The 26,524-nt window shown below is 35.0% G+C and overlaps 1 long non-coding RNA gene across 3 annotated transcripts; it reads right to left on the reverse strand.

Moving 5' to 3' along the window:
* Positions 1-15,365: 15,365 nt before the first annotated feature.
* LOC120068333 lies at positions 15,366-26,079 on the reverse strand. Of its 3 annotated transcripts, none has more exons than XR_005479169.1 (3): positions 25,649-26,079; positions 25,293-25,537; positions 15,366-16,338 (listed from the first exon to the last, which is right to left on the reverse strand). It is a non-coding gene; the product is annotated as an uncharacterized LOC120068333 (long non-coding RNA). The 3 variants fall into 3 exon arrangements; XR_005479170.1 differs by having other exon boundaries at positions 15,368-16,347; positions 25,481-25,537; XR_005479168.1 differs by having other exon boundaries at positions 15,369-16,338; positions 25,481-25,537.
* Between the last annotated feature and the right edge of the window lie 445 nt (positions 26,080-26,524).

The following is a 26,524-nucleotide window of genomic DNA, read 5'->3' on the forward strand; positions in this document are numbered from 1 at the left end:
TTTAGTTTATTTTATTCTATTATATTTTATTTTATGTTACTAAATCCTTCTCCCCCTCAACTTCTAATTAAAAAAGAATTTAATTAAACTCCTTACAAAATGAAATTAATTCCTGATATTAATTTCATACATAAATTTTCCACTTTAAATAATTAAATTCCATCAGTTACACTTAAAAGTCTAAAATTTCAAAAAAGCCCTCAATTAAAGGAAATTATTGAAATTACATTACTAATAAATTTCGGGTGTTATAGCATAAGATCGGACCAAGAAATAAGTCAATCTTACTTTATAACATTGTTTACTATTTAAGACTGATTATTTCAAAGCGATGACCTAGGTAACTTAACCTTAAGCATGCGCTAACTGTGAACTCCTATTTATTCGGGATTATTCTCAGATTTGTATGGATGAGGGTTGGCTCAATAAGCCTCCCATTTCAGGAGTAAGACCGGATAGATAGCTGGGGATATAAAGTGCAAGATGGAATTTACTCCTACCCATTTTTAGGGTTTGTAGAAAGGTTGTTCTCTTAAGTGCTGACTCCGGATCTTGAACAAGGGGCTCCACCCTCTCATTGGCCCGAGAGGAACTCGATTTGATGATTGGATCACAAACCAATTGTTCATTAGAGGATCAGTGGGACTTAAGGAACAAGATGTAATCTCGGGGGTGAAGCAGTGATTGACCCGACCGTTATTACGAACAACCTGTGAAGGGTTAACTTACTAATCATGGTTATATCGAGTGGAAATAATATATCTACAGTAAGGGGAGTGCAACTACTGAGCTTTAGTGGAGTGACCCGGTAGTTAACGAATGGGGATTAATTTGGTTTAAAAAGTTTAGCCAATTAATCTCGGATAGTTGGAGCCCATGATCTGTATGTCCATTAGGTCCCTCTACTAGCTCACAAATAGAATAAACCTTAGAAATGTAAGATGAGTCAATTTGAAACGTTCAAATTCGAATTAAGGGAATCAGTAATTATATACGATATAGTTACACGTTTAATTATAGAATTAAACAAAATTAGAGAATCGAATAATATTTAAATATGATTTAAATATTAATTAAATGAATAGGGATTCCTTATATTGGAATTGGTGTTTAATTAATTTAATATTTGATATTAAATTAATATAAATAATTAAATTATTTATTTTATTTGAAAATTTAATTTTTGTAAAATTAATAAATTTTTAGTTTAATTCAAAGAAATTAAAATTGAAAATGGATTTTGATTTTGAAAATAGTTAAGAAATTGAAAACAAATGAATGAAATTGGAAAACCCATAAAAGTGGGATTTTCCCACTTTTAGTTGAAGCACCTCACTCACCCAATTCTACTAAATCTACCAAGCAGGTGGTGTCTTCATTGGATGAAGACTTGAAGTATGTTGTAGTTGAATAAAAACATAGAAGATTCAGTTGAGAAATGCATGCAATGCTGAGAATTTTTAGATTGGAGAGGTTGAAGAAGTATTCTTTAACAAACCCAAAAATTTGTTGTTCTCCTCTCAAATTCTTCCCTAAATTCATATCATTTTGAGTCCCACAACTCAATCTAAAATCCTAGAGGATAGTAGGGAAGACGTTATGGTGGTTCACGACCAAAAAAGGAGAAGATTGCAGTTGAATTTGAAGATTCAAGAAGATCTTAACAGGTATTTATGGAACCCTCTTTTCATTTTATGTACATGTTTAGTTTGAAGCTAAAATTAATAGATTAGGGTGCTTAATGATTCTGTTTTCTTCCACTACATGCTTGTTGAAACTAACAGTAAGGGCCCATGTTTTGTGTTGTTGAGTCGTTCGTTATGTTCCCTATGTTGTTGAGTCGTTATGTTTGTTATGTTTGTTATGGAGTCTTTAATTTTATGTTGTTGAGTCGTTTGTTATGTTCCCGATCAATTTCTGGAGAAAACGAGCCGAAAATCAAAAGCGTTTCGATGGATCAAAACACAGTGGGCAACTCTCCGAGACGAAGAGGACGCGCGGTCCAGCCTCAGTTTACACATGGTTCGTGGTCTACTAGTCCGATTCTATTCGTAGGTTCTCTGGTTTGAGTTTGTTGGGTTCTTTCGGACCAATTCATGGCTAGTTCGAGTAGTTCACTGTCCGGTTCGAGCGGTTCCAGTCTCGGTTAACCTATTTTATACCGAATGGCTATTATCTTGTAATACTTAGATTTTTTTTTAATAGGTGTCAATCCCGGCCCATTAATTTCTTTTAAATTATGCATGTGATTTATGATTTATATTTTATTATTGTATGTCATAATGTATGCCATATAGTATTAAATTCCACCATAGGTTATGCATTTAATTTCATGCAGCATTTATATTATACGTGTTATAATATATATATTTGCATGATTTAATTTTATAGCATGCTCATGCATCATATATTATAAATGTTATAATATATGCATGCATGCACTAATAACATATACATGCATCATTTATATTATAAGAGTTATAATATATAGTATGAATGTATGTTTGAAGTGTGTTGTTAATAGTTTCATTACCTTATTATATAATTGTTATATAAGTTAGTAATGAAATGAATTTGCATGAAGTATGACACTACCTTAGGTAACTTATAAATGTTATAATTTACTAAGTAGTTCAATTACATGCAATGTTTGATTTTAGTTCATTTCATTTATTTAAATTGTTATAATTAATTGAAATTAGAAATTAAAATCAATAATTCAGAATTGCATGCAAACCTTAGGTTAATATTCATTTTTTAAAATAGTTTTAAAATATGAATCATATAGACCTAAGATCACTTTTCTAATGAGATTAGAAAATATAAGTTTAATATTTTAATCGGTTTAATAGGATTAAATTGATTTTTAATTAAAAGATTAACATTGTAACAAATGTATCTATAAGGGACCTTTTGTCTAAGGCTAGTTCTGTCTACGCTGGGTATTTAAATTGATGAAAACGTAACACCCCTACCTGGGAACTTACCTGGAAAAGTGAATTAGATAGATTTATTACAAGCATGCAATGTTTGATTAACGTTTATTAAATTAAAGTTTATTAAAATGTTTAATAAACGTTAATCAAAATTGTTTAACTATCCAAAGCATGTGTTATTTTTGGGCAAATTAAACATTTACTTAGTTAAAATCAGTAGCCGAATTTTTCTAAGTTAATTAACCCTAGGTAAAACACTCTGTGGGAGGAAAATAGGTATATGATACTTCATTTTTCTTCTTCACGTTTCTCCATAAAAGTTCACACCGTAGGATCTATACTCGGCCTCAAGGCATCTTGAGTGTCCCGAACGGATGGTGTTTGTATAGCAATATCAAGGTGAATGGAGAAAGTATTTATAGTAAGTGGGAGCGAGACATGTGACAACAAAACCCTCTGTCTCTCTCGTTAGTTTGAAGTAAAGTTTAATGCATGGCCTCGTGGCACCTTAAGTATCCCCCTACGGATGGCATTGTTGCATGACGCTTTATTCAAACTCCAGAAATGAATAGGATTACTTTAGTTTCATGTCCCAATCGATTTTTCCCTACAATTGGCTCATTGGGTGGAACTTTAGAATCTTAAATGAGGGGTTACACTTAAAAGAAATGTTATACGAGTTTAACAGCGTTGCTTCAAAGATAGCTTCGGAGCACGACGTTGTTGATCAATTTACAAAGGCCCTTGCGGCTAAGGTGTTTGAGGGCACCTACATAGTATGGATCTATGGGACAGGCCGTGTTTAGACTAGGGCAAATGGGAGATTTGTATTGGACGTGTTATGCCCTAGTTTATTGTTTGTGTACTTTGTATATTAGTTTGACTTATATATTATACATTCCACTAGCTTTAGATCAAGTGGGATATTGTTGGGGTTGATGTCTTAAATCTCGTAGGGTCCTATAGTTTATAATTGTATTATACAAACATCTTATTTATTTAATAAAATATATGATGTTTTATTTCAATTTGAGTGCATTAACAACAAACCAATAAACTAACATCCAAGTCTATCTTGTAGCTTAAACATGTATGTAGAGACATACGGGTGGATCATGTTTAAGTGATAACCTAAATGGTCTGTAGTAAATGGATAAGGCTGAATACCTTATCCTGGTGACACTACGAGTATGGTCTACTTTGTAGATATTACAATTGTTGTAAAGTTCTATAAATGATATGATCCTGATCATTCATGTGGAGACATATGAGCAGAGATATTCTATGCAAAGGAGTTTGTATAAGACTGAACCACAAAATGTTTCATCTCATTATATAACACTATTCATAATAGCGACCTCTAATAGGAGTTTGTATTTCGTCTCATTATACGAGTATGGCCAGCTTCGTAGGAGTTTGTATTTCGTTTGTGAGCATGCTATATTTTTTTCTCAATTAAATACATGATTTTGTTCCTCTACTGTAAAATTTTATATATTGTGAATTTTGGGATTTGGATCTGATCCCCACTTCCGCTCAAGGACCTCTAATAGGGTTCCTCCAAGACCTTTGTTAATAATATTTCTTATGTGATTAGAAATAGGTTTCATCTTTTAACTCCATTTTAATAGGATTAAATTGGATTAAATAAAAGATCAAATTTATAATATAGTTACCTATAAAGGATCTTTGTCTATGAAAGGTTCTGTCTAGTTCAGGGTATTTAAGCTGACAAAAATGAATATCCCTACCTTGGAATCGACTTAGAAGGTGAACTAGATAAATATGTTATAAGCATGCAATGAATGATTAAGGTTTATTAAAATGTTTAATAAACAAAAATCATTATTGTTAAACTATCTAATATAAGAATTATATTGGAAAAACTTTAATAATCACTTAGTAAAAATTTATTAGCCGATTTTTTCTAAGTAAATGAACCCTAGATTTAAAACACTCATTAGGAGAAAAATGATGTATATGATACTTCAATTTTCTTTCATGTTTTTCCCTAAATAATTCAAACCGTGAGATCTATGTTCGGCCTCGAGGCACCTTTTCTTGTGTCTCCCTACAGATGGTGTTTGTATATGTCAATAACAAGGTGAATGGAGAGAGTGTTTATATTATGTGGGAGAGGGACGTGTGTTAACACATCCCACGATCTCCTTCATTGGTTCGGTGTAAAGGTTCATACTTGGCCTTGAGGCACCTTTTCTTGTGTTCCCCTATGGATTTCATTTTGCATGAGATTTTACACTAACTCTAAAAATGGATAGGACTTCTTTAATTTTTGCCCTAATCGGTTTTTTCCTAGGTTGGCTCATTGGAGCAGAACACTAGAGTCTAAAACAAATTGTTACACTTACAAGAAATTGTTAAGTAAGTTAAGGATTTATGGACCAAACAATGGTTCTAATCGTTATAGGAATAAGAGTTATAGGTTGTAAATGGATCTATAAGAAGAAACGGGGTGCTGATGGGAAAGTGCAAACCTTTAAAGTTAGATTAGTGGCAAAAGGTTATACCCAGATTGAGGGAGTTGACTATGAGGAGACTTTCTCACTTGTTGACATGCTTAAATCTATCAGAATACTCATGTCTATTGCCTCATATTATGACTATGAGATTTGGCAGATGAACGTCAAGAATGCCTTTCTAAATGGAAATTTTGAGGAGACCATTTACATGGAGCAACCCGAGGGATTCATAACCCAAGGTCAAGAGCAAAAGGTTTGCAAGCTTAATCGGTCCATTATGGACCGAATCAAGCTTATCGATCTTGGAACATAAGATTTGATACTACGACCAAATCTTATGACTTTGATCAAAACGTTGATGAGCCTTGTGTATACAAGAAGATCATCAATAGTTCAGTAGTTTTTTTAGTATTATATGTAGATGATATCCTACTCATTGAGAATGATGTAGGTTTACTGACTGAGGTTAAGAACTAGCTAGTGACTCAATTCCAAATGAAAGATTTAGGAGTGAAGGAACTCTATTTACTGAGCAGCTTTGAGTAGAAGCAGATCGTCCAAACTCCATTGTGAATGAACGCATACATTTATGTCATACAGAACAGATTATGCATTATAAACTAAATTATACCGTGCTTTGAAGACAAAAACTAAGGATAAGAGATTATACCTTTGAAGAAACCTTTTTCAAGTAAATCCCTCAATCATATTTGTTCATGAACGCAACAAACAACTCGAACACCCTCGAACAGCAACAAGCAGCAACCAAACACTATCACTAGGTTACCTTGGTATTCTCAATGTGAGAATCCAGGAGTGATGGGATCTGGCTTATTTTGGTTTGAGGGAAGGTTTAGTGTAAAGGAGGAAGACGATCGAGTAAACAACACTATCGTGTAGATGAAAATCTATTGCATAGACAAACTACTCGATCGTTTAGTCTCTCAAGTAATCGTATAGTAAGACTTTCTTACTCGATTGCTAAAAAACGTCAGTTGTTTCATTTGTCTCGTGGAATAATTAAAACAATGTCATTTATCCCACTTTTGTCATAAAACTAAAAAACTACCTACTAAGGGTGGTTATTGAGAAAAAGTATTTGATTATCAAATAATTAATAAATATAAATAACTATGATAACTAACTTATCATATTATATTTATAACATATAGTTTTAATATTGCATCATATACAATATATAAACCATAGTTCTTTTTCTTTATTTTATGGCATTTTATATAATCATATTTATATTAAATTTAATAACTATGAATCTTATTCATAGAAATTATATTTGAATCATATTCAAATATTAGTTCCTCAAATCAAATAATAATGTATCAAATAAATTATATCAACTTTATCATATATAAATGAATTAATTTAATTATATCATATATAATCAAATTCCCTGTTATTAATTTGAACATTTCAAATTAACTCAAAAGTTGATTCTCAACTTAGATCCATTGAGTTACCAAGGGGACCTTATGAACCTATAGATTGAAGCTCCAACGGTGCGTGAATAACTAATTAAACTCTTTAATCACATTATCCACCATCCGTTAACTGTCGGGCACTCCACTAAAGAACGACAGTTGCACTCTTCGCACTATAGATATATTTCTGTGTCTATTGGATATAACCTATCAACAATATGATGATCTTCACAAATTGCTCGTAAGTACAACTGGGCCAAATTATCGTTTTGCCCCTGTAGTTATATCTAACTTCTTAAGTACCACTGATCCCTCTAATGAACAATAGATCATAGTCCCACTATGACTGAACCCCTCTCGGGCCAAGAGAGGGTGTGGCGCCACATTCTTCAAGACCCGAAATCAGCCCTTAAGGGCCCAATTTATCTACTTACCCCTGCTTCGGGGAAGAAGTGAATTCCATCTTGTGTAACTGAGTTCCCAGCTCCCAAATCAGAAAAATCCCCAAAATGGTAGGCTTGTTAAGTCGGCGATCTGGCCACTCTCACCCATTCAAATCAAAGAACCGCCCTCATAGGTAAGAGTTCACAACTCACTCAAGATTAAGGTCATGTTACCTATGATCATCCTAGTGAAATGAAAGTCTCAATTATGAACAAGGTTATATAACGAGCCTAAACATTTCTTGGTCTGGTATTATACAAACTCCTTTGTATAGAATATCCCCGTTCGCATGTCTAATACATGAATGATCAGGATCAGATCATATGTAGCACTTTACAATATTTGTAACACCTACAAAGAGGGTCATACTCGTAGTGTCACAAGGATAAGGTATCCAGCCTTATCCATAAACTACAAACCATTTAGGTTACCACTTAAAACACGATCCACTTGTATGTTTCCACATACATGTTTAAGTTACAACGATAACCATAGATCTTAGTTTATTGGTTTATGGTTAATTCAACTAAAATATCATATATTTTATAGACAGAAGTGAATAAAATATCATATATTATAAATCACAAAATTTTTGTTCACACAAGTGTTTACAAACTACAGGACCCTACGAGATTTAGGGCATCAACTCCAACAGGGAGAGACTCAGTTTGTTCTGGGTATTCAGATCTTTAGAGATCGAAAGAACAAAATAGCTCTATCTCAAACGCCGTATATTGACAAGATGCTTGTCAAGTATTCAATGCAGAACTCCAAGAGGGACTTATTGCCTTTCAGGCACGAAGTTACATTGTCTAAGGAACAGTGTCCTAAGATACCTTAAGAGGTTGAGAAAATGAGATGGATCCCCTATGCATCGGTTGTCGGTAGTCTGATGTATGTGGTGTTATGTTCTAGACCTGACATCTGCTATACAGTGGAGATAGTTAGTAGATATCAATCTAATCTAGGATTAGATCACTAGACCGTCGTTAAAAACATCCTCAAGTATCTACGAGAATGAGGGACTACATGCTAGTGTATGATTCTATGGGTTTGATCCTTATGGGATACACGAACTCTGAATTTCAGAATGATAAGGATTCTAGGAAATCCACATCAGGATCAGTGTTCAATCTTAATGGAAGGACAATAATCTGGAGAAGCACCAATAACCGGTAGTTATATCTAACTTCTTAAGTACCACTGATCCTTATAATGAACAATAGATCATAGTCTAACTATGACTAAACCCTTCTCGGGTCAGGAGAGAGTATGGTGCCATGTTGTTCAAGCCTCAGAACCAGCCCTTAAGGGACCAATTTATCTACTTACCTTGACCTCGAGGAAGAAGTGAATTTCTTCTTGTTGTGGCAGTGTTTCCAGCTACCCAATCAAACGAATACTCGAAATGGTAGGCTTATTGAGTCAGTGATCTGGCAACTCTCACCCATACAAATCAAAGGACCGCCCTCATAGGCTAGAGTTCACAACTTAGTCAGGATTCAGGTCATGTTACCTATGGTCATCCTGGTAAAATGTAAGTCTTTATTATAAACGACATTATATAATGAGACTAAACATTTCGTGGTCTGGTCTTATACAAAGTCCTTTGTATAGAATATCCCTGCTCACATGTCTATACATGAATGATCAGGATCAGATCATTTGTAGCATTTTATAATAATTGTAACACCTACAAAATAGGTCATACTCATAGTGTTACCAGGATAAAGTACCCAGCCTTATCTATCTACTACAGACCATTTAGGTTATCACTTAAACATGATCCACTCATATATCTCTACATACATGTTTAAGCTACAAGTTAACCATGGATGTTAGTTTATTGGTTTGTGGTTAATGCAACTAAAATATGAAATAAAATATCATATATTTTATTAAATAAACAATGAGTTTGTACAAAACATTTACAAACTATAGGACCCTATAATATAACTCCATACCTGAAAGTTAGTAAACCTCTCTTGGAGTTCTGCATCAAATACTTGACGAGCATTTTGTCAATGTGCGATGCTTGAGACAGAGATAACATTTTGTTATTGCAATCTCTAAAGATCTGAATTCCCAGATCAAACTGAGCCTCTCCCAAATCTTTCATCCGGAATCGCTAGCCAATTCTTAACTTTAGTCAGTAGACCTACATCACTCATAGTGAGTAGGATATCGTCGACATACAACACTAGAAAAGCTACTGAACTGTTGATGATCCTCTTGTATACACAAGGCTCGTCAACATTCTGATTAAAGCTATAAGATTTGATTGCAGTATCAAACATTACGTTTCAAGATCGGCAAGCTTGCTTCAGTCCATAAATGGACCGATTAAGCCTTCAAACCTTTTGCTCTTGACCTTTGGTTATGAATCCCTCGAGCTACTCCATATAAATGGCCTCCTCAAGATTTTCATCCAAAAAGGTAGTCTTGACGTCCATTTGCCAAAGCTCATAGTCATAATATGAGGCAATGGACAGGATGATTCTAATAGACTTCAGCATGGCAATAAGTGAGAAAGCCTTCTCATAGTCGACTCCCTCAACTTGGGTATAACCCTTTGCCACTAATCTGGCCTTGAAGATTTGTACCTTTCCATCAGCACTTTATTCCCTCTTGTAGATCCATTTGCAGCCTATAGGTTTAACCTCATCAAGTAGATGGTGATGAAAATTATGGAACGCAATATGTGTGATGCATATCTTAGGTTTTGCATTTGTTCTCATGCGTTGGAATGGAAAGTATGCGATAATCTCTTATGCAATGACCATGCATTTCTATCACAAGTTTTCTTGCACTCTCGCCAATTATAACGAGATCGCAAGTTTCTTGGATGATCCGAGGTCGAACTCAGGGACTTGTAGCTAAATGTTATGCGATAATGTGTTTGCGGCGAAGAATAAAAGAATGTTGAGAGTTATGAGCTATGCACTACTCTTACTCCTAACTATCAGATTAAGCGGTGGATGTCCGAGAGGTAGAGACACGAAAACTGTTAACGCGTGGTAAAATGCATGGAAAAATAGATAAAATGGCAAGGATGTCTTCACTACAACACTAAGCTTGACCGCAAGGGCAACCCCAGCCAACGCAAGCTATGCAATCTTGCTATACACACTTGACGAAGATGCATGCAATTTATATGCGATAGTATAGTGAGCCCTTATTTCTAAGTCTCTATTCTCACTCACGTGCTCTCACACATAAACAAGATGACTGCATACCATTTAAAGGGTGCATACGCTGTGTAGTAGCAAACGGAGCTTATTCCTAAGTTTCCCATTCTTGCTTATGTGATCCAATCTGCTCTCTCAAGTCTAGATTTGGTCTTTAGACTACTCTCTCAAGTATGCCTAAATGATGAATGATGTGCTCATAAGACAAGGTAATCACATAAACATGGTTGACGTAAGATTATTCCTATCTCTAGTGAACACTTGCTTACATTGTTTAATGCGATCAACTACTTACCCTCCCAGGCAGTTGGTTGCTATTGATTCTACTCATAGACAAGCATTGCGTCCGCTTATAGACAAGTTTTGCTACAGCTTCATACCAAACAAATAAGGTTTTCTCACAACACTCGCGCAACACACACCTCCCGGTGGTTTGCTACATGTTTCGTATTTCTATGCCGCATGATTAAGTATGCGAGCGATACTCTAGCAGTCTTACTTACTGATGCAATGAAAGTAAAGGATGCTAAGTAAATGAAGATGGAGATGAAATCGAAGGAAAATATAGAAATTCATTGATCACAAAATGTATCAATCTCTTAAGCCACAATATAATACAATACAAAGATAGAAGAGAAACGGAGGGCCAGATGGAAGCAATGTCTTGTTTCCATCATATGTGTGTTAAGGCTACCCCAGTGGTGCCATGGATGGGCGGTGGAGTAGACTCTCTCAAGCTCTAACTCCAACGAAGGCTCCGGTCGTCACTCGGAATGATTGAAGGGATGAAAAACACTCAAGACTATCTTCTCACGCTTTGGTCTAGATCACAAGGATCCACCCGAAGGTAAAAACTTGGATGATTTGAAGTTCTGCTCAACGGCTTCTATTTACAGAGCTTGATCGCCGACAGCATTAATGGTCCTTCTCTGAAATTTTGTAGCTAACAGCGTGATAGACGTGATGGACTTGCTCTGAATCTCTGCTGCTAACGGCGTGGTAGGTGAAATGTCAACATCACCTTTTGATACTCCCGAGGTATGCATTCATGCTTGGTTTCTGGAGTATCAACGCATTCCACCACCCTTGCGGTCATCCCTCTATTATGGTTATTATTCTGCAGCCGTAATCTCTCTGCGATGATCGCATTCACTTGATAGCCGCAACTTCTATGCGATGGACGCATGCGGTTAATGGCTGCAACATCCATGCATCGAACGTATGCGTTCGCCTCTACGATGGAGAGATTCCCCGCATGCGGTCATCTTTTGCGATAGCCTAGCTTCCGCATATGCGACTGCTTCCTGCATTAGCTACAAAGATAGACAATTGAATGCATAATAACGCATAAAGTGGGTTAGCTGAGATTCTTAATGTCGATCGACATAAGCTCGTTTTCTCATGATTTCTTAATATATTCATCGCATCTTCTACTTAACAACCCTCATAATTCTAAATAAAAGGCCTATAATGACGTGCATTTCTGCCCGTCATCAGTAGATCTACAAGATTCCAAACCGAATTGAAATACATCGACTCGAGATCCATAGCTTTGATCCACTCATCTTTGTCAACATCCTCCATTACCTTCTTGTAAGACAATGTATCCTCAACATCTTCGTCAACTACCATAGCTAAGATTTCTGTTAAACCCATGTAACAGACAGGTGGGTTCACAACCCTCCCATTGCGTCGAGGCTCCCTAAACATTTGAGGTGGATTTGACATACTAGATGATCCAACTTCAATAACTCTTGTAAAAGTGTTGGGTTCTTGAAGAATTTTTGTTGAAGGTTCAGTAGATTACTTGGAAAGTTCATTCAACATAACTTACTGCGAGGCTTGTTCTCCCTTATGTTGTCTTCTTCTAGAAAAGTAGTGTTTGTCGATACAAACACTTTACTTTCTTTAGGATTTAAGAAATAACCACCTCTAGTTTCTTTTGGGTAGCCTACAAATAGGCACATTTTTTAACAAGATTCTAGTTTCTTAGGATTTTCCTCAAGCACATATGTTAGGCAACCCCAGATTCTGAAATAATGTAAACTAGATTTACGACCATTTCGTAAGTCCTTTGGTGTTCTCATAACACTTTTGGATGGAACACAATTTAAAATATACGTTATAGTCTATACTGCAAAACCCCATAATGAATCAGTCAGGAAGCATAATTCATCATAAATCGAACCATGTCCATCAGCTTTCAATTTCTCCTTTCTGATACACCATTTTGTTGAGGTGTACCAGGTGTTGAGAGTTAGAATACAATTCCATGCTCTATCAAATAGTTCTAGAATGTTTGATCCAAAAACTGTTCACCTCGATCAGATCGAACTGTCTTAATTGTTTTATTTAATGCATTTCTAACTTCTGCCTCAACTCTTTGAACTTTTCAAAGGATTCAGACTAATGTTTCATTAAATAAACATACCCATATCTTGAATAATCATCAGTAAAGGTGATGAAATATTCAAACCCTCCTCTTGCTTTTACATTCATTGGACCACAAAAGTCTTTTTGGCGCCAGAAGAAGAAGGCATAGACTTCGTCTCAAAAGTTGAACCTTTGAAGAACTTCTTAGAAGATGAAGTAACATTTTCTTCACCTTTCTATTCCTCGGTTTTCATCAAGAACTTAAAGGTCTGTAGCTCGTTGAGCACGGTGGTCAGGTTCTAGTCAATCATGTTCATAACAACATTGCTACAAAACTGTAGGAAACTTTTAGGTAAAGATTCCAAAATGAAGCTAACCTAACTAGCTTCATCGATGACGGACCCACTCATCTCTACTACGTTGAAGTCGACCATCATCTTGAGAACATATTCTCGAACAAATGACCCTTCTTGCATATGGGCATTGAAGATGCATTTGAGATCATCGTGCCTGAGCTGTGTGAATGGTTGTCCGAACATTCCCCTCAGGGACTCCATAATCTCACGGTCCATGAGTATGGGCTCGTGCTTCTTGGCCAAGACTTCAGAAAGGTTTTCCAAGATGTACGCTCGGGCCTTCTCGTTTTCCCGTGTCGTATGCTTCTCGAACATATCGACAACGTTAAGAGCTAGAATGCGAAGGCAGTTCTCCATAAGGATAAAATGAAGGTCATCGATGATAAGGATTGTGTTGATCGTATTTTTCCATGAAGTGTAATTTTCGCCCGTTAGTTTTTCAATGGCGAGTAAATTTAGGGTAGCGAAAGTCATATTGAAAAGATTGCTGAAACCATACAAATTATTTATGATTAGTCTAATTGCATTAAATCATTAAGACAACCAATCAATTTTTAGCAAAATAGTCTTATGTACCCTAAGTGACATCTATTTTGCAATGATGTTTCAGTGAAATATGACAAAAGTCACCATATGGTGATCAGATACCCCTTCACTGAAATGAGACAATCTCAACTAATAGACAGAACAATTTCTTGTTACTGTCACTATTAGTCAACATTGTTCAGTCCAGAATTTGTTAAACTCGCTTAACAATTAACTCCTCATTTTAGGTCCTAGAGTTTCGTCTCAATGAGCTAACCATAGGGAAAAATTGATTGGGACATGAAACTAAAGTAACCCTATCCATTGCTAGAGTCTGAATAAAATGGCCTGCAAAAATGTCATCATATAGGGAGAAGCTCAAGGTACCATGAGGCCATGCATGAAACTTTACTTAAAACTAATGAGAGAGATTGAGGAATGTGTTGTCACACGTTTCGCTCCCACATACTATAAACACTTTCTCCATTCACCTTGATATTGATTTATACAAATGCCATTCGTAGGGGGACACTCAAGGTTCCTTGAGGCCGAATATAGATCTCACGATGTGAACTTTTAGGAAGAAACGTGAAAAACAAAAAAAAAGTATCATATACCCCATTTTCCTCCCACTATGTGTTTTACCTACGTTAATTAACTTAAGAAAATCCAACTACTGATTTTAACTATGTGATTGTTTAATTTGCCCAAAAACAACCGTTGCCTTTAAATAGTTAAACAATTTTGAGTAAGATCTATTAAACTCTTTGACAATCTTTAATCAAACTTGCATGCTTATAACAGATCTATCTAATTCACTTTTCCAGGTAAGTTTCCAGGTAGAGATGTTAACGTTTCCATCAACTTAAATACCCCAGCCTAGACAGAATTAGCCTTAGACAAAAGGTCTCTTATAGATATATCTATTACAAAGTTAATCTTTTATTAATAATCAATTTAATCTTATTAAACCGATTAAAAAATTAAACTTAGTTTCTAATCTTATTAGAAAAGTGATCTTAGGTCTATGTGAATCATATTTTAAAACAATTTTAAAAGATGATTTTAACCCAAGGTTTGCATGCAATTCTGAATTATTGATTTTAATTTTTAAATTCATTTAATTATAATGATATAAAAAAATGAAACAAAATTAAAACCAATCAATTGCATCAAATGACATACTAAGTAAATTATAACAATTATAAATTACCTAAGGATATGTCATGCTTCGTGCATTTTCATTTCATTACTAACTATATATAATAATTATATAATAATGTAATGAAATAATTAATAACATTCATCCATACATACTCAAAACTATATACTATAACATTTATAATATAAATGATGCATGGCAATGTTATTAATGCATACAAACATATTATATAATACTTATATTATATGATGCATGAGCATGCTATATTAATTAAACCATACAATTGTATATATTATGACACTTATAATATAAATAATGCATGAAATTAAATGCATAACCTATGGTAGGATTTTTACTATATGACATATATTATGACATATAATAATAAATATAAATCATATATCAAATGCATAATTAAAAAAATAATTATTGGACCGAGATTGGATACCTTAACAATTAATTAAATTAATATAACACTTATATTAATTTAGTTAAAAAATTAATTATTACAAAATAATAGTCAACCGGTTCGAAACAAGTGAATCGGGCCTTGAACCCCTCGAACCAAATCACCTACCAATGATCTCTCAGCAGTGATCTCTTAGCAACCATCTCTTAGAAAATGCTGAAAGATCTCTTAGCAAACATTGGGAGATCTCTTAGCAGACGCTAAGAGATCTCTCGGCAAATGCTACACGATCTCTTAGTAAAAGCTACGTGATCTGTTAGTAATTGCTACATAATCTCTTGGCAAACGCTATGCGATCTTTTAGCAAATGCTATGTGATCTCTCAGCAAACCTTGGGCAATCTCTCAGCAAATGCTACATTATCTCTCAGTAACGCTATGCGATCTCTTAGCAAACACCAAGTGATGTTTTCCTCATCGTAAGGTTGCTTTGTTTTTCCTTCGAAACGCACTGGGAACAGCACGAGCGACTCAAACATTTAAATAACAGACTCGATCGCAAACAATAATGCCCAAACCATGGGCCCTTACAAACGAATTTGTAAATTGAAAGCAATAAATCTAAACAGTCTAATCCCAAAAACATCCAATAATCATACCATTCACATTCACAAACATTCATCACATGAACATATATAGAATTCTACCCACCGATTCTGTAAAATTAAAATTTGGAACAATAAAAATTAGGGATCAAAACCTGGCTCTTATACCAATTGAAGGAACCTTTGGAGGTCCTTGAGCGAAAGCGTGGAGATTTATCCAAAATTTATTTCCACAAAATCAAAATTACAGAGTACAAATGTTATGCATAATCATAAATTTACAACATGCAAATAAAAAGGAAATAAGAGAATTAGGGTGAGAGAAAACTTACCTTTGAAGAACCCTTCTTCACATATTTCCTTTCTCTGGATCTGTCACGAACAAACTCAATCCAAATGGTCACCATCACGAAAAGAGCCTTCTGTATTCTCTAATGGAATGAGAATCACTAAGGAGTTGTGGGATCTTAGGTTTTTAGAAAAGAGGAAGTGATTGAGAGGAAAAACTGTTTTTACAGAGAAAAACTTCTATCTCTTTTTGGAATTTTGTAAGTCTATTGAGCAATACCTCCACACAAGCACTAAAATAGAGAGAAATAAGGGGAAGGGAGTTACAACTCCCTCCTAAAACCATTTTCAAAATAAATTAAAATAATTTAACATATAAAAATACGATAATTACCCTATCATTTAATATATATTAAACTATAAGTTATATCTAATATAATACATAACCTATAGTTTAATATTGTATCAAATACAATATAACCTATAATTTTCATTCTCTCAACAATGCATGATATTTAATATAAATCCTATTTATATTAAACTTAATTATATGAATCCAATTCACATAATTAATATTTGAATCAAATTCAAATATTTATTTCCTCTCTAATAATGTATCAAATACATTATAGTAATTATATCATATATAATTAAGTAGAATTAATTATATCACATATAATTAATTCCCTCAATTAATTTGAACAATTCAAATTAATCTAAAATTGATTCTCACTTAATCTCTGTTGACCTACAGAGGGGACCTCATGGACCTGTAGATTGAAGCTCCAATGATACTTGAATAATTAATTATACTCTTTAATTAAATTATTCAACACTCAATAACTATCGAGCACTCCACTAAAGACCGACAGCTCCACTCTTCATATTACAGATATATTTCTATATCCATTGGATATAACCAGTCAACAGTGGGATGACCCTTCACAAATTGTTCGTAAGTGCAACTGGGTCAAAATTGTCGTTTTGCCTATGTAGTTACATATAACTTCTTAAGTACCACTGATCCCTCTAATGAATAATAGATCATAGTCCAACTATGATTAGACTCCTCTCGGGTCAGGAGAACGTTTTATCTTTTAATGTTATTGTTCTTAATTTATATTGATTGGCCATCAATGAATGTTAGATTAAATGTTCAATGCCATGAATCTTAATTTGATATCACGATGTTAGTTATCATTTAAGGTTGCATGAGAAAGAATTGTTCTCGTAAGATAATAATTTGGACTTTAGTTTCTAGATTTAGGTAAATTGTTTTGCATAATTCATATTTAAACTAAATATCATCTAATAAAATTTGTAATGAAATCAACATCCTAAAACGCTCTTTTATTTTGAAATTTGCAGTCAGTTTTTCTTGTTATTTTGTTTTCTCACTTTAAATAAAAAATCACCCAATTTTATTTTTCCAATTCCTTAGGTAAAATTGATACGATTCTAAATAGATAAGTAGCAACTATTTATTGATCCCTAAGGATGATACTCAATCTTTCACGTCACTTTAAAATATTATAACTTGACCGCGTACACTTGCATGTTTCACATCAAGTTTTTGGCATCGTTGCCGGGGTATTGTTTGTGTGTATCACTAATACAGCCTGAAATGTTTAGGAGGCATATGAAAGATGGGTCAAGGCAAACGAAAAGGCCCAAGCGTATATTTTGACAAGCTTATCTGAGGTCTTAGCCAAGAAGCACAAAACCATGGTCACAGCTCGTGAGATCATGGATTCCTTGAAGGAAATGTTTGGACAACCATCCATCCAACTCCGACACGACACTCTTAAATTCATCTTTAATGCCCATGTAAAAGAGGGGACATCTGTTCGAGAACATGTTCTGAACATGATGGTCCACTTTAATATAGTTGAGATGAATGAGTCTGTTATCGATGAAGCCAGTCAAGTTAGCTTCATCCTGGGACTCTAGCTGAGAGTGTCCTCTAGTTCCATAATAATGTTGACATAAACAAGCTAGACTACAACCGATTACCCTTCTTAATGAGCTACAAACTTATCAGTCATTGATGAAAGTCAAAGAGCAGAAGGGAAAGGCAAATATTTTCACTTCCAAAAAGAAGTTCCACAAAGGTTTGACCTCTGGAATGAGTTTTGTACCTTTTTCTTCTGGCACCAAAAAGTGGAAGAAGAAGAAGGGAGGTTAGGGGAAAGCTAACCCTGTTGCAGTCCAGAGGGGCAGAAAAGCCAAGGTTGCCAAGGGAATCTGTTGCCATTGCAACTAGAAGGGACATTGGAAGAGGAATTGTCTTAAGTATCTGATGGAGAAGAGGAAAACCAAACAAGTTAAATATGATTTTCTAGTATTGGAAACTTGCTTAGTAGAGAAGATGATTAAACCTAGATAATTGAATCAGGCACCACTAATCATGTTTGTTTTTCTTTTAAGGGAATTAGTTCATAGCAGCAGCTCAGGACTGGTGTGATGACTATGCGTGATTCCAGATATGAGACGAAACCTTATTTATGTTACAGCTTTGCTCGAACAATCTTATTCTATCAATTTTCTTATGAATGAAGCGTTTGTTTATAAGAATGTGTATATATTTGTCTAGCAAACCTAGAAAGTAATCTTTGTGTGCCAAGGTCGTTAGCATCTGGGGCCCTCTTTAATACTTAAATGTTCGAAACTGCAGTAACTCAAAATAAAAGATAAAAAGTATCTCCTAAAGAAAATGCCCAACTTTGGCACCTAAGATTAGGTCACATAAATCTCAATAGGATTGAGAGGTTTGTTAAAAATGGACTACTAAGTGAGTTAGAAGAAAAAATTTTACCAGTGTGTGAGTCATGCCTTGAAGAAAAAATGACTAAAAGACCTTTTACTGGAAAAAGTCATAGAGCCAAAGAACCCTTGGAATTTGTACTTTTGGACCTTTGTCGTTCTATGAATGTTGAGCCAAGAGGAGGATTTAAATATTTCGTCTCTTTTATAAATGATTATTCTAAGTATGAGTATGCTTACCTAATGTAACACAAGTCTGAAGCTTTTGAAAAGTTCAAGAAGTACAAGATTGAAGTTGAGAATACATTAGGTAAAACAATCAAGACACTTCGAACTAATCGAGGTGAAGAGTATATGGATTTAAAATTCCATGACTATTTGATAGAACATGGAATTGTATCCCAATTCTCAGCACCTAGTACACCTCGCTCATTTCCTTATTTCGTTTTAGGGTTAGGGAGTATAGACTGCGGCTTATATTTTAAACTGTACTCCATCCAATAGTTTTTATGAAACTCCTTTGGAATTATGGAATAGTCAAGTTTATGTCATTTCAGAATTTGAGGTTGCCTAGCATATCTGCTTGAGGCTAATCCTAAGAAATCTGAACCTCATTCAAACCTATGCCTATTTGTAGGCTACCTCAAAGGAACAAGAGGTGGTTACATCTACGATCCTCAAGATAATGCTTGGAGTTATTGAAACCAAAGAGACTGGATTTCATGTGAACAAGTTGAAGGCTTTAATGGAAAAAACCATTTTTCCATTTGGTGTTTTTATCTTTTTCAATTTTGGATTTAAAATTCAATTTGATTTCAAAAATCAAAATATTATTAATTTTACAAAATTAGTTCCGTAAATTAATTTTTCTAATAAAATTAACAAATAATTATTTAAATAATTTAAATAATTCTAAATAATTTAATATCAAATATTAAATTAATTTTTACACAAATCCACCACATATATTTAAATCATATTTAAATATTAATTCTCTTATTCCGTTTAATTCTTAAAATTAAACATGTATTTATATCTCATATAATTACTGATTCCCTTAATTCTAATTTGAACTTTTCAAATTAACTTATCACGCTATTCTAAAGCTAATCCATTTACGAGCTAATAGAGGGACCTCGCGGATCGATAGATCATGGGCTCCCAATGTGAAATTAATTGGCTAAACTCATTACACAAAATTAACCCCCATTCGTTAACTAATGGGTCACTCCACTAAAGTCCATAGTTGTACTCCCCTCACTATAGATATATTATGTGCACATGATTTAACCATAATTAGTAATTCGGCCCTTCACAAGTTGTTCGTAATAACGGTTGGGTCAAATATCTGTTTTACCCCCGAGATTATATCTTGCTTCTCAAGTTCCTACTGATCCTCTAATGAACAACTGGTTTGTGATCCAATTACTAAACCAAAACTCTCTCAGCCCAGTGAGAGGGTAGGGCTCCTTATTCAAGACCTGAATTCATTACTTGAGAGAACAAACTTTCTCCTATCCCTAAATCGGGTAGGCATGAATTCCATCTTGCATCATATGTCTCCAGCTATCTATTAGGTCTTACCTTTGAAATGGGTGGCTTATTGAGCCGGTGCTGTTGAGCCAACCTTCACTTATGCAAATCTAAGGATGATTTAAGTAAAATAGTTAGCTCAGAGTTAAGATCGAGTTGTTTAGGTCATTTAAGTAAAATAGTCAGTCTTATACAGTAAACAGCGTTATAAAGTAAGAGTGACTTATTTCTTGGTTCGATCTTATGCAAACTCATTGCATAGGATGCCCACACTCCTCATGTCATAACATGTATGAATTAGGATCACTTCGTTTGTAGCACTTTACAACTCTTTGTAATAACTACAGAGTAGGACGCATCCTATAGTGTTACTAGAATAAGGCACCAACCTTATTCATATATTATAGATCATTTTAACTATTTACTCGAACCTGGTCCACTTTTATGTCTCCACATAAAGTTTAAGTACTCATATAATAGTCTTGGGTCTTAGTTTATTGGATTTAGACTTTTATGTATATAATTTATAAAATCAATAATAACTTTATTGACTATAGAAAATGTTTATCTTTTTACAAACTGCGAATTTTAGGACATAAAATCCAACAATACTCCCACTTAGACTAAAGCTCCAATGGATCAATATATAAAAATATATACAATGTTGAGCTTACATGGAGAGAACAAAACGTTCAAATATAATAAACTAGGCATTTTAATACCCATAAATTCTCCCACTTGCCCTAGTGATGAAAATCTCGTAGACCTAGTCCTACTAGGTGACCCTCAAATATTTTAGCCGAGAGGGCCTTTGCAAATGGATCAACTAAGTTGTCTTGTGAAGCTATCTGTGTGACAATTACGTCTCTTCTATGTACAATCTCCCTGATGAGATGGTACTTCCACTCGATATGCTTTCCTCTTTTATGGCTTCTGATTCCTTTGAATTTGCAACTGCTTCACTGTTGTCACAATAAAGAGTGACAGGCAGCTGCATATTAAGAACTACTTCCAGGTCAGTCAAGAACTTTCTAAGGCATACTACTTCTTTTGCTTATTCACTTGTAGCTACATACTCAGCTTCCATCGTGGAGTTAGCAATACAACTCTGTTTGATGTTTCTCCATACAACTACTCCTCCATTTAGAGTGAATACTGACCCCGAAGTTGATTTCCTAGAATCAATATTGATTTGGAAGTCTGAATCGGTGTATCCAGTAAAGATCAGATCTTTAGCACCATACACAAGCATATAATCTCTCATTCTTCGAAGATACTTGAGAATGTTCTTAACAGCAATCCAATGATCATATCCAGAATTGGACTGAAATCTGCTGACTATTCCTACAGTATAGCATATATCGAGATGAGTTCACAATATTGCATACATTAAACTCCCTACTGCTGATGCACATGGAATTTGATTCATATCCTCAGCCTCTTAAGGTGTCTTAGGACTTTGTTCCTTAGACAGGTGAATTCCATGTCTGAAAGGTAACAATCCTTTCTTGGAATTTTGCATTTGATACCTAGACAACATCTTGTCTATATAAGATGCTTGAGATAATGCTAATGTTTTGTTCTTGCGATTCCGAACTATTTGGATCCCAAGAACATATTGTGCTTCTCCCAAATCTTTCATTTGAAATTGCAAAACCAGCCATCTCTTAACGTCAGCTAGAAATTCTACTTCATTCCCTATAAGTAGAATATCATCAACATACAACACCAGAAAAGCGAAAATTTTCTTAACCATTTTCTTGTATACACAGGGTTTGTCAACATTTTGTTCAAAGCCATAAGATTTAATTGCAGTGTCAAATCTCATATTCTAGGATCTAGATGCTTGTTTCAACTCATAAATGCATCGATTAAGTTTGCAAACCTTTTACTCTTGATCCTGTTGAATAAACTCTTCTAGTTGAGACATATAAATACTCTCTTCAAGATAGCCATTCAGAAAAGTTTTCTTGACATCCATTTTCCATATTTCATAATCATAAAATATGGCTATAGATAAGAGTATCCTAATTGACTTTATCATGGCAACTAGAGAGAAAGTTTCATCATAGTCTACTCCCTTTCTTTAGGTAAACCCTTTTGCCACAAGTCTTGCTTTGTAGATTTGTACCTTACCAGCTTAGTCTTGTTTTCTCTTGTAGATCCATTTTCAACCGATGGATTTTACCTCTTCAGGTTAAGCTACAAGATCCCAGACAGAATTGAAATACATAGATTCCATTTCAAAGTTCATAGCTTTAATCCATTGGTCTTTATCCACATCATTCATTGCTTGGCTGAAAAACAATGGATCTTTTACGCCATCATCTGGTATGATGACTTGAGCTTCAGTCAAACCCATGTACCAGTCAGGCTGTTGCACAACCCTCCCACTACGACGAGGCATTCTCAACTCTTGAGAAGGATGTGAAGTGCCTGTTTAATCAACAACTCTTGTTGATGGACCTGCTCTATCGACAACTCTTGTTGATGGACCTGCTCTATCAACAACTCTTGTTGATACATTTGTCATTTTTCTAGACATTTCCTCTATTACTAGCTTACTGCGAGGTTGATGATTTTTCATATGGTCTTCCTCTAGGAAGGTTGCATTTGTCGATACAAATACCTTGTCTTCCTAAGGATCGTAAAAGAAACCACCTTTCGTTTCTTTTGGGTAGCCTACAAATAGGCATACTTTTAAACGACATTCCAACATTTTAGGATTTTGCACCAATACATGTGTTGGGAAACCCCAAATTTTGAAGTGACGAAAATTTACTTTACGTCCTCTCCAGAGCTCGTAAGGCATTTTAGAAACACTTTTCGAAGGAACTATATACAAAATATATACTGCAGTTTCAAGTGCATATCCCCAAAAAGAATTTGGTAACTGAGCATAACTCATCATGGAACAAACCATGTCCAACAAAATTCTGTTTCTCCTTTCTGCACACCGTTTTGCTGAGGTGTGCCAGGGACTGTGAGTTGAGACTAGATTCCATGTGCTATCAAATATTTCTGGAACTCTAAGTCCATATACTCACCACCTCGATCTAATCGAAGTGTTTTAATCTTTTTACCTAATTAGTTTTCAATCTCAACCTTATACTCTTTGAACTTTTCAAATGTTTCAAACTTTTGGTGCATTAGGTAAATATGCCCATACCTAGAATAATCATCTATAAAGCTGATGAAATATTCATACCCTCCTCTAGCTCTAACATTTAGAGGGCCACAAAGGTCTGAGTGTATCAGTTCTAAGGATTCTTTGGCTCTTAAACCTTTTCCAGAAAAAGATCTTTTTGTCATTTTACCCTCGAGACAAGATTCACAAGGTGGTAATGAACTATCTTCTAACTTATTTAGATGACCATTCTTAACCATTCTCCCAATCCTCTTGAGATTTATGTGACTCAGTCTCAAGTGCTAAATATAGGAATTTGGAGAAATTTTCCTTTTCTTATGAGTCTCGACAGTTTTAAACATCTCTATGTTCAATACGGCTTTAACCTTAGTCAATTTTAACATATACAAGTTATTTTCTAATTTTGCAGAACAAATTTGTTTACTTCTAGTATTGATGAACACTTCATCATTTTCGAAATAAACTTTATAACTATGTTCTAGCAAACAAGAGATAGATATTAGATTCCTTTTCATAGAAGGAATGTAATACACATTTTTTAAATAAACGTACTTATCTCCTATAAATAACTTCATATCTCCCACTGCTTTAGCTGAAACAACCTCCCCGGTCCCTAATAAATGTACTTATCTCCTATAAATAACTTCATATCTCCCACTGCTTTAGCTGAAACAACCTCCCCGGTCCCTACCTTAAAGATTATTTCACCCTCTATCAACTGTCTCCAGGAACTTGTTTCCTATGAGAGAGTAAAAACATGATTAGCGACACCTGAATCAATTATCTAGGTTTTATCGTTTTCCACTAAACACGCTTCGATAACAAGTAAATCATATTTATCTTGTTGTTCGAATTTTGCATTTTCAACCTGAATCAACCTATGGTGAATCCCGGAGGAAACACAACCCCTGGTAAATCTCGAAGGAAACACAACCCCTGGTGAATCCCGAAGGAAACACAACCCCTGGTGAATCCCAAAGGAAACACAACCCCTTGTGAATCCCAAAGGAAACACAATCTCTGGTGAATCCCAAAGGAAACACAACCTCTGGTGAATCCCAAAGGAAACACAACCTCTGGTGAATCCCAAAGGAAACACAATCTCTGGTGAATCCTGAAGGAAACACAATCTCTAGTGGGCATCTAACTAATCAGTAAAGACATTATCACATTCTCAACATCACAAGTATCACAACATGGTTCTATAACATACATATACGCCTCAACATCATGACTCTACAACATACATATATGCCTCAATATCCTCATATCAAATACAACCTTATGGAATCAAGTATCATATCATGCTAGCATGCAAGTATCTACGTGCACAAATAAATCTTTTAGATCCTCATACAAGAACATACATCGGTCATACTATACTATCTGTCTATCATGCTATCATTCTGTCATAATATTCATCTACCATGCTAGCATATATCTAGTGTCTGGCTCGTGGGCAGTTCCAGTAATAAGATTACTTCCCTCTAATCACAACTCTAGAAACTAGCAAGCTCAACCTCTTCCTTGCCCAACGAAACCTTGAATCAAACCAAAGTAACAAACAAGCAAATACGAAATTTCAATCTCTAAGCACAGTTTCAAAATCACCAATCCTAAACCAAAAGCTTCTCAACAACTTACCGAAAACCCACAGGTTCAAACTTAAATCACTCAAAACAAAGACACCAGGAAACCTCAAGATCCAAACCTAACACCCAAACATCATGGCAAATTATTTTAGGCCGCAGTCCATGGTTCAGTCAAACATAAATCGAGTAATTCATAAACATACAACATGCTTAACAACCCATATGAGTTTAGAGCCTTACCCTTCACCAAGATTCGTCGACTACACCTTTAATTGGCTAGACGACAACTTCAATAACCTAAAATTTTGCCATAACATCCAAAATATGACGAGTACCAACAAATCAAGTCCAAACTCTAGTGACTGTTCAAAATCCTCAAGAAATCCAATCAAAATAACTTACACTTACCCTTAATCCAAGATTCCGACAAAGACAAAACGGACCCGATGCGGCAGGGACAACGGCGACCGGTAGTGGTGCGGCTGGGGCGGCGGATGCGCAGCTGGATCTGGTGAGATGAAGCAGATCTGGTCAGTGGAAGCAGAACCCGCGATTGACGGATCTAACGCCCGGCTGACAGACGAGACGACGCCCTCGACTGGGCGATGCAGCAGTGAACGGAGGACGGTGGCTTGGGCTAGCACTCACGAACGGAAATGCAAGAAGGCGTGGCTTCAGTTGGAAGTCGTAGCATCGCTCGGCTCGTTCACACGTGAAGGTCGGTGCGGCTTCAACAACGACTGGATGTGAGTGGGACGAGCGGTTGACAGCGCCAAACTCTAGGGTTGGACGATGCAGAAAGTTGAGGGGGGCATGCGTGAGGAAGAAGAAGAAAATGGATTTTGTTTTATAAAAAAATAATAATAATAATAATAACTTAAAAGGAAATAGAATAAAATTATATTTTATTCTTTTCCTTATTTTATTTTATTTTATTAACTTCCTTTCCTTTCTAAAATGAAATTAATTTCTGCCATTAATTCTCAAATTGAATAATTTTCAACATCAATAATTAAATTTCCGCAATTACACTTAAAGTCCAAAATTTCAAAAATTCCCTCATATAATAAAAATTACTAAAATTACATTAATAATAAAAAAAATCGGGGTGTTACACAAGAAGTTGAGAAAATGAGACAGATCCCCTATACATCGCATGTTGGCAACCTAATGTATGCAATGTTATGTACTCAGACATTTGCTATGTAGTAGGGATAGTCAGTAGATATCAGTTTAATCCAGAATTAGAGGACTTGACAGCAATTAAAACCATCCAGAAGTATC

Source organism: Benincasa hispida, chromosome 12, assembly GCF_009727055.1.
Source record: "Benincasa hispida cultivar B227 chromosome 12, ASM972705v1, whole genome shotgun sequence".
Classification (NCBI taxonomy): domain Eukaryota; kingdom Viridiplantae; phylum Streptophyta; class Magnoliopsida; order Cucurbitales; family Cucurbitaceae; genus Benincasa; species Benincasa hispida.